This window comes from Photinus pyralis, unplaced genomic scaffold (genome assembly GCF_008802855.1).
Source record: "Photinus pyralis isolate 1611_PpyrPB1 unplaced genomic scaffold, Ppyr1.3 Ppyr1.4_LG5, whole genome shotgun sequence".
Classification (NCBI taxonomy): domain Eukaryota; kingdom Metazoa; phylum Arthropoda; class Insecta; order Coleoptera; family Lampyridae; genus Photinus; species Photinus pyralis.
In genome coordinates, this window is record NW_022170596.1 from 40,371,626 (window position 1) to 40,380,870 (window position 9,245).

Genomic DNA, 9,245 nt, shown 5'->3' on the forward strand with positions numbered 1-9,245 from the left:
ATATGTTTATTATGAACTTTTAGTCAGTCATCATATTTAGAAATACCCTATATATCTAAATTGAATAGTTCTTTAAAATTGTTCTGTTTTCCAATGCTCGCGAAAGAGATATATTCACCTCGACTGGACGGATGATGAATTTCTTTTATGTGTCACTGTTTGTCCAGGATGGTTTAGATTCACAAGCTGAGCCCGATGGGAATATAGGATTTTTTAAAACTTATTTTTTCGTTGATGTCAAACCCTGATATTTCGCATACAGATCGATACATGCGCCTACGTCGAACCGTACCGATGTGTTTACATTCTGTACGCTGGATTTCCGTTATGACATATCCGTCAATATCGAGCGTACGAAGTCGCGGGGGAAAGTCTAGTATCTTATATTTTTCGTACATTTTTAATTAAGAGTTGGCTTTGATGTAACAATGAGAGAATTAACTGGAAATTGTTTCCTCAAGAATTCCTCTAATTCACAGAAATTTCTTCTCCATTTCATGAAGTATTTTATTTATGTTTTCTTGCATTTTCTAAATTTCTTCTCATACTGAAAACCTTATAGGTACTTATTTTCGAAAAATTTTCCCACCCCTCAAAATTTCGTTTCATTTCCTGGGAGTTTTTTCTAATTATTATTATCTATTATCATTACTATTATTACTACGAACGAACATTGTGTTTCCTTCATTTATATCAAAGTAGTTAGCATGTTTGTCTCATTTTGTCATAATTTTTTTTGTCCTCCTTTAAAGTTTATTTTATAAGAATTTTCTCATCCCCAACGTTTCCTCTTACTTACCCAAAATTGTGGTCCCTCGCTTTATAATGGAGTGATTTTTTAAAGTTACTTTATTTTCTTGCAAATTTTTAGTAAACAAATCCCTCCATAAAGTTGTTTGGTCTAAGCACAATTCTTCTAACTTGGTAATATTACTTATACAGGGTGTTTCCAAAGCGGTCCACAGCCTCCAACTTGAAAATTTTAAATGGGACACCTTGTATTTTATTCGATTTTTAGAATCTACGTTCTAAGATAAATTTGTTAAAGATAGATTATACTATAGAATAGAATACAATAAGTATTTTTTAACAGTTTTTGAGAGAAAGGCTGTTGACGGAAAAAAAGAGGGTTTTCATTTTTGAAATTTAATTTTTTACATTTTCAAACCCGACATGAATTCCTGAGCGCCCTGTATACATTTTTTCAACAGTTACGTCGTAGGTGACGTTAGATCTCATTTATATTCATTCTAAAAAGTTATTCTATTTACCATTTACAATAACGAACTCCCAATAAAATAGAAAGCTGTTCAAAGCTGAAACTATTTTAGGCACGGCCTCAATGAATAACCGTCATGTACATATAGTCAACTCGAGCTTGGACACCCTTCATATATACTCACAGGAGTCAGGACACAGGGGCTTCTTAATTCTTAATTGAAGTCAAAGTTCAGGATCATCCAGACTCGCTGTTTGCAAGAGCGTCGCCAGCTGATGGCCCAGGATAAAAAATTATTAATTGTAGGTATAGTCTCAGATTGAGACGGCAGTGGTGTAGTGCACAGCACAGAAAACTTGTACTCTTGTACTGTCTTACCTCTACAACCACAATAATTGTAATAAGGAATTATCGGTCAAGAAAACCAGGACACTTTGGTTTTTGGACTGGTTACTTCGCATTTTGTTACTTTTTTTAATCTCTAGACTTGGGTAGCTACCCTCCTTTGCCTCTTACTGGCGACGCCCTTGGCTGTTTGTATCGACCTGAATGTTGCTTATAATCTCTCCTTATGCATTAATTGGGTTGGTGATATGGCAATATACTTAGTCGATGACAAATAGCCCAATATTGTTACATTTCCATTTTTTACCAATATAAAAATTCTTCCAGATGTGTTATTGGGCTAATTTACACGGCATGCTTGATCTTCAGTACATTTTAATTAATCTTAGACAGGGACCGAATTTGCGGCTAATTTTCCACTAAAACCCCTGATGTATGTTAATCCATTTTGTAATTCCATTAAATATTTGAATCTCAAATCTGAGCATGTGAAATTGAACTACCGGAACGAAAAACGGAAATTTCTGTAATCTACATATAGCTATACATGGAGCAGGCTAAACAAACTTTAACATCAATTAATTATTGTCGCGGACATAAAATAGAACTGATAATTTCCAGAACTGTATCCTAATAGGCATTAATGTATTGCTATTCTTGTAGAGTTTTTACCTTTCCTTATAATCGTTCACCTACCTACCTACTTTTGTAATTGTAAACAACTTTACATCCAGAACACAACCGATCGTTGATCACAAGAAAACCAAAGTAAACAGCATTTTCCCATTTTGATTGAAGTCCAATTTGTGCAATTGCGATTAAACGTTAATCACCGGGCAAGCGAGGAGATTTATAAGTGAGAAATTGTAATAAGCTCCAGCACTTGAATTGCGTTTTTTTAATGAAGTCCATTCTTTACGCAGCTATTAGAACGAAAACAAGAACCTGTCTTCTGCATACCGATCTCGGAAAACTTTCATCGCATTGTTTATTTGGTGACCTCATGAGAAATATGAAAATGAATGCTTATCCTCGAATTTCTACTTAGATTGATACTTTGCTCTTTACGTAATTTAAAATCGAATCACAATTTAGGTACACCGAAAAAAGTACTTAGAAAATGTTCTCAATAGATGGTTGTTTGATTGTAGGATGATTCGCCCCCGAAAATTCGCCCCGGTAAATTCGCCCCTGAAAATTCGCCCCCGGAATATTCGCCCCCAAGAAAACTCGCCCCCAAGTAAATTCGCCCCCGGACTATTCGCCCCAGAAAGATTCGCCCCGAAAAATTCGCCCCCAAGAAAACTCGCCCCCAAGTAAATTCGCCTCCGGACTATTCGCCTCCGTAAGATTCGCCCCGGAAAATTCGCCCCCGGCAAATTCGCCCCCGGTGATTCCGTTCCCGTAGGATTCGCCCCATAAGATTTATTAATCCTTGGAGGTAACAAGGCCAGCAGTTCATAAAATGAATGTTGTTTAATTTTAATTTTTTTTGTAATAACTGTGTATATAAAGGGGGTAGAATAATAGCACTCAAATAGCTGTTAACTAAAATATGAATAGGTAATTAAGATAAGGTTGAATAAAGTAAATACAAAAATCTGAAAATCAAACTGACAACAGCAAAAATGGAACTCTTATAGCATCAGTAATCCGTATTGTCATTTTTATACTTACATAATAATAGTAGGACAAAGTATTTACTAAATTTTTGGTAAATGGTCAACGTTCAACATTTTTTGATCTCTAGTGGATACTTTGGACACTTTAAAACTTTTATGGCATTTGCACATTTTTTACCAAAATTCTCAAATTTAAAGCTGATCCGACGGGCTGAATTTGGAACGAGTACAACAGTACCGTATAGCAGACTAATTACTACTTCACTAATAAATATATAAGCAAACTTTTTTTTATATTTTAAAGAAATGGGATGTTTCGAGTTAGATTTTTTAGATTATTAAGGATCCTCAGATCCTTTATAGTTTTGTATTGTCGTCCGTCCGTCCGTCCGTCCGTCCGTCCGTGTGCGCTCTAACTCTTTTTAAAAGTGACCGATTAAGTTGAAATTTGGTGTACGGGTTCTTTGGACATTAAGGACGGACGCTATTGATTTTCAGGAAGCTGGTTCAATAGGAACAAAAGTTATAGGACTTCGAGTGAATCGGGAACAGGAAAAACTACGGGCTCAATATAATAGAAATCAACATATTTCATTCCCTAGGTCATGTATCGGGTTGGGACTTCCGCTAGATTATTCCCTATGACTCTTAGATGTGTAATACTTTAATATAACTCTTCTCTGTGGTATAGGTCGAAAGTTTTAGAGCAAAATGTAGCAAAAATTACACTTTATACATGAATTTAGAGTTTTAAAAGGTTTCAAACGCATTATCTTGATGCAGCAAGAGTACATCACGTGCACATTTGATAACCGCATGTGTGTGATTCAAAAATGTTAAATTATTGCCATATGGGTTTTGATCAAAATAATCAAAATCGTTATTTATGCACCAAGATCGTCGAGAAAAAGACTAGGGGCATTATCTCAATGCTCAAGACATAAATTTGATGCATTTCTGGCGACCACATGGATTTTGATCAAAACATGTCAAAATCGTTATTTATGCACCAAGATCGTTGGGAAAAAGACTAAGAGCATCATCTCAATGACCAAAACATGAATTTGATCTATTTTTGGCGACCACATGAATTTTGATCAAAACATGTCAAAATCGTTATTTATGCACCAAGAACGTTAGGAAAAAGACCAAGAGCATTATCTCAATGATCAAAACATGAATTTGATCAATTTTTGGCGACCACATGGATTTTGATCAAAACAAGATTAAGAGCATTATCTCAATGGCCAAGACATGAATTTGATGTATTTTGTAACATTAAAATAAATTATCGTTAAAAGTTATTGTAATACTGAGGATCCTTCGATATTTCGTTGTATCGGTTTATTTTAATTATGATTTGATACTTCAGCAAACTTCATCAATGTTGGTGTTTTTCAACACAAATTTACATCAAATCTGGGCCAATTTTCAAATGTAAGTCTAAAGAAAGAATCATCCTTTGTTTATACATTGATGCCAAAAACATTTCAATACATCCATAAATGGCTGAGTAATTAGACTCCTTTGTAAACGCAATTTGTTGTAAAATGTATTGTAAACACACGGTTGACGTTGAACCGTTGAATCAGCCTTTTACAGGTGAAAGACGATTGAATATGAACAATTTCGAGTTGTCAGTCTCGCCGTATTGAGTTCCAAATATCGTAATTTTTGCAAATATTTATTTAATTAATTTAAACCAACCTATTACTTCCGAGGGTTAATAAATGTTATGGGGCGAATGCTACGGGGGCGAATTTGTCGGGGCGAATATTCCGGGGGCGAATTTGTCGGGGCGAATATTCCGGGGGCGAATTTGTTGGGGGCGAATTTACTTGGGGCGAATATTCCGGGGGCGAATTTACTTGGGGGCGAATATTCCGGGGGCGAATTTTCGAATATTCCGGGGGCGAATTTACCGGGGCGAGTCTTCCGGGGCGAATTTACCGCACACCGGTTGTTTATTTATAACCATAAATAAGCACCTAGAAAGAGATGAAGAATAAGTAGCATTCACATTGTAAGAAAGTAGCAATTCTACTTATTAATAGTACACTACCGTATAATTTTTATTTACTGTTATACTCGGGACCATTGATATAACCTTATTATGTTTATTATGATGCTATTGTCGGTGTTGTGTAATTAAAAAAGATGAGTGTTAGTAGGCAATGATGTCTGAGAATTTGAATATAATGCCCAATTTATGTAACGTGGGCTGAAGTTGAAACTGTTCTGGTTCATTTTCATACTTCGTTTATATAGGTTGGTCTAATAAGTTTTTTGTATGCCATGGTGTTGTTTGGATAAATTGTGTCAGAACTGAGAATAATGTTATTACAGGGTATTGTTGTTTATATGATTCAGTTAATTACCATACATCTTTTTCTTACATTATTTTAGTTACTTATAGGGCATATCTTGCCAACTTTGCAATAGCAAAAGTTGCCCGTTTTACATCGTTTGAAACTCATATACTTATGAGTTATGACTTATAACTTATTGGGTAGTAGCATGCTATATTTATCTGTTTACTTTCTTAGTAGATGATTAATGGGGAGGGGGCTCTTACCACATAAAAATTTAAAGGCCGCCTGGCATACAATCAAAATCTATGCTATATAATGCAAGAAGAATTAAGCTCTTAGAGATATGTTCAGAAATATTGCATTTTCCCTTTGTAGGTACCTTCCTCCAACATTTTTCAAGATATTCACAATTAAGTTCTTACATCTCCAGTAGGTGCGTCTCGTCTAGACTAGACGATCTTTCCGCCCTTTAGTAGGTACCCTTCTCCGACACTCCGTTCTGCAGATGTTTCCACTAAAAGTTTTGATATCGATTCATTTTGTCTTCGTGAGTAGTCGCCTGCGACAAACTGTTTTTGAGATACATTTAGAAGTGTGCCATCACAAGATAGATATTTTGGACAAATTTTAGAAAATCAGAAAGAACGCAGCCGAAAGGAAAAGGTGTTAATTCCATCCTCTCATGTGTTATGGTTGCTGAGTTCCTTAAATTTTGGGACTTTTGGGAGCGTAGCTGCTAGCGATACATTTTGGGTCTTCTGTTTATTTAGAAAAAATGTTTTAGTCCTATTTGTCCCTCAGTTTTTTACATATTTATTTGTTATACATGTACAGGGTGGTCCAAATTGGATAGTTTCTTATGGAAACGCCCTTTATTTTAAGAGATAGAAAAAATTTGACCTACAAGTGTGAAGCTCAATTTTAAACAGAAAATCACTGGCCCAACAGGAATCAGGTAGGTATCTTTAATCGTTTGGCCCCTAATAGGCGATTCTTGAATTTATTAGTCCATTTCTTTAATGCCCTATAACTTTCTTATTATTAAAAAGAATTGATTTTGGCAAAATCTTTCGTAGAGCACTTTTTAATGTAGAATCCATCGCGATATACAGGTTTTATTATGGTGTTTGGATTTTTTATACACATAACACTTTTTCATCTGTATATCTTGGAGTTCTTGAAAAGAGCGTATAAACAAATGATGTACCTATCACTTGTTATATTTATAATAAACATTATAACATTACATTTTTATTACAGACATCTAGGTTTCCACGACAAACAAAACATAGCAGGACTGTTTAAAACGATTATTTCTTGGTTGTCTATAGGTATTATTTATTTATATATTATATGACTCATTTCTCTTATTCACATAAGTTTTCCACGTTCTTTGTTTATTTTTGTGTTAATTGCAATTAAAAACATTTGGGACTAATACACATTTCCAGATAACCAAGAAATTTTTGTCTTTCCATCTTTTGTTCGTGTGAAATAAAAATATTTTAATGTATAAAATGCAATATGGCAAATAATATTTAATATAAAGATAACAAGTGATCCAGATTTAGGAAATTTTACGCTCTTTGCAAAAACTTCAAGAAAAACTGGACCGCGATTCACATAAAAATGCGCCAAAATCAATTACCCTTAATAATAAGAAAGTTATGGGCCATTAAAGAAATCGTCGAAATCAACCAAATTCAAGAAACGCCCCCTAGTGTCTAAAGGATTGTAGATATCTCATATCTACATTCTGTGTGCGCCAGTAATTTTCTTTTTAAAATTGAGTTCTGTTTCTTAAAATGAAGGGTTTCCATAAGAAATCCAATTTGGACCACCCTGTACAGGCATGGATATATCCTGTTTTTTTTCCATTCCTTTCTGTATACATACTCCCACATTTAATTTCTGACTTTCTTGCTTGTCCGTACTTAGGCAATTTGCATTTGATTTCTTGAATCTAGAGTGATTATACATTCCGAGTTTATCAGTTTAGTACTGGATTGTAACATAATCCAAGTTTTTGTTTACTCCATCAACTGTTTGCAGTTTTTGCCATTCGTGACCAGTGGCGTACCTCCGTTACCTATACTTAAGTAAATATTATAATGAACAGAAAAGGTATCCAAAAATGTATAACGAATCGGTTCATTTGTTGGGTCGTGCACAATTCCTACTTGTTTCAATATGTTGGTATTTATTATACAGGGTGTATCATTAATATTGCGAAAAATTCAGGGTGAGATTCCTTGCATAAAACTAAGAATAAAAGTTCATATAAACATGTTTCCAAAAATGCCTCGTTTCCGAGATACAGGGCGTTCAATATTATGCAATTGAAAATAAAACTTTTTTGTTTCCTCTGCATCGTCACTTGTCGGATCACTCTATCGAGAGTGCCATTGACTTTTTATATGAAAGTCGTTACTTTACAGCGATTTGACAATTGTTAGGTTTCTTTTTCAAAATGAATTACGCAAATAGTGAAATGTGCGATATGCATTTTTGTTACATGTTTATATGAACTTTTATTCTTATTTTTATGCAAGGAATCTCACCCTGAATTTTTTCGCAATATTAATGATACACCCTGTATGTGCCCAGTACCAACGGTTGTTGCTTTAATCTGACGCCAATGAACTATAGGCGGCCATGCAGCTGGTGTACAAACCCATTAAATGTGCTTCATTTTACGATTATTGTTTATCCCTCTTCTCTCTTTCTTTCTCCATGGTGCAAACTGTCGAACAGATATAAATAAAGAACTATTTTAGTCAAATGAGAGTTCAAATTCATACGGTTTACAAAACGCATGGTTATTCGTTTATGTTTTTCTCTCTTTCTACCGCACTATTTCATTCAATTGGTCATTTCGTCTCTTTCAAATGCACTTCGAGTGTTTTTTGTCCTTATTTGATGTACCGTATCTCATGTGACTTCATTGCTCGCTTCATTGTAAGCGTTTTGGATAGCTAGGTTCATATTATTGTCATAGCGAGAATAATATGGTCTTTTGAGTACTGGTCAATACATCGAAAATGCGCTCAAGTTACTCGGATTAAGGCGAATACCTTTTTAATTGCTTTTAATGTACTATATTAGCGTCTATTTTTCTTAGTTTCAAAGGCTGAATTGCTTTATTTGTTTGTTTAACGTGGATTACCTTATATCTATGTATAAAATAAACTATAATTCGACGAAGTTGACCATGTTGGGGCCACTGACACTTTGCAACACATGTAAATTTTATAGCTAGCTAGCACAATAATTTAAATCAAATATCTACATTATATTATGATTATAAGATTTTTACGCCATGTACAACTGAGATCAGAAGTATAAACATTATACAGTTAAAACAAGGTTAATATATTGAGATCTTTGTAACGTTGTAGAATTCAAGAAATACCACGCTTATATTACCACCATGACGTCTATGGGTTGTAGGTACGTAGTTTTGTAGCAATATTTATACGGCACTAATGTATTTTTGCAAGCAAAGTTACATTAGTGCCGTAAATATTGATACAAAAGTACGTACCTACAAGGTATGTACATTTGTGTCGAATATAAGCACCTAATTCCGTAATATTTGTTTCCAGTTCTCCCACCAATCCGGTGAAACGACCGTCTTTATTGGTAAGTAAATTAAAACGAAAAAGAATTTCTGTTTGTTAATGATTTTTGGATATTGCCGGTTTGTAATTCATTTGTTGTTTGCGAGAATTACATCAGGTACAATTT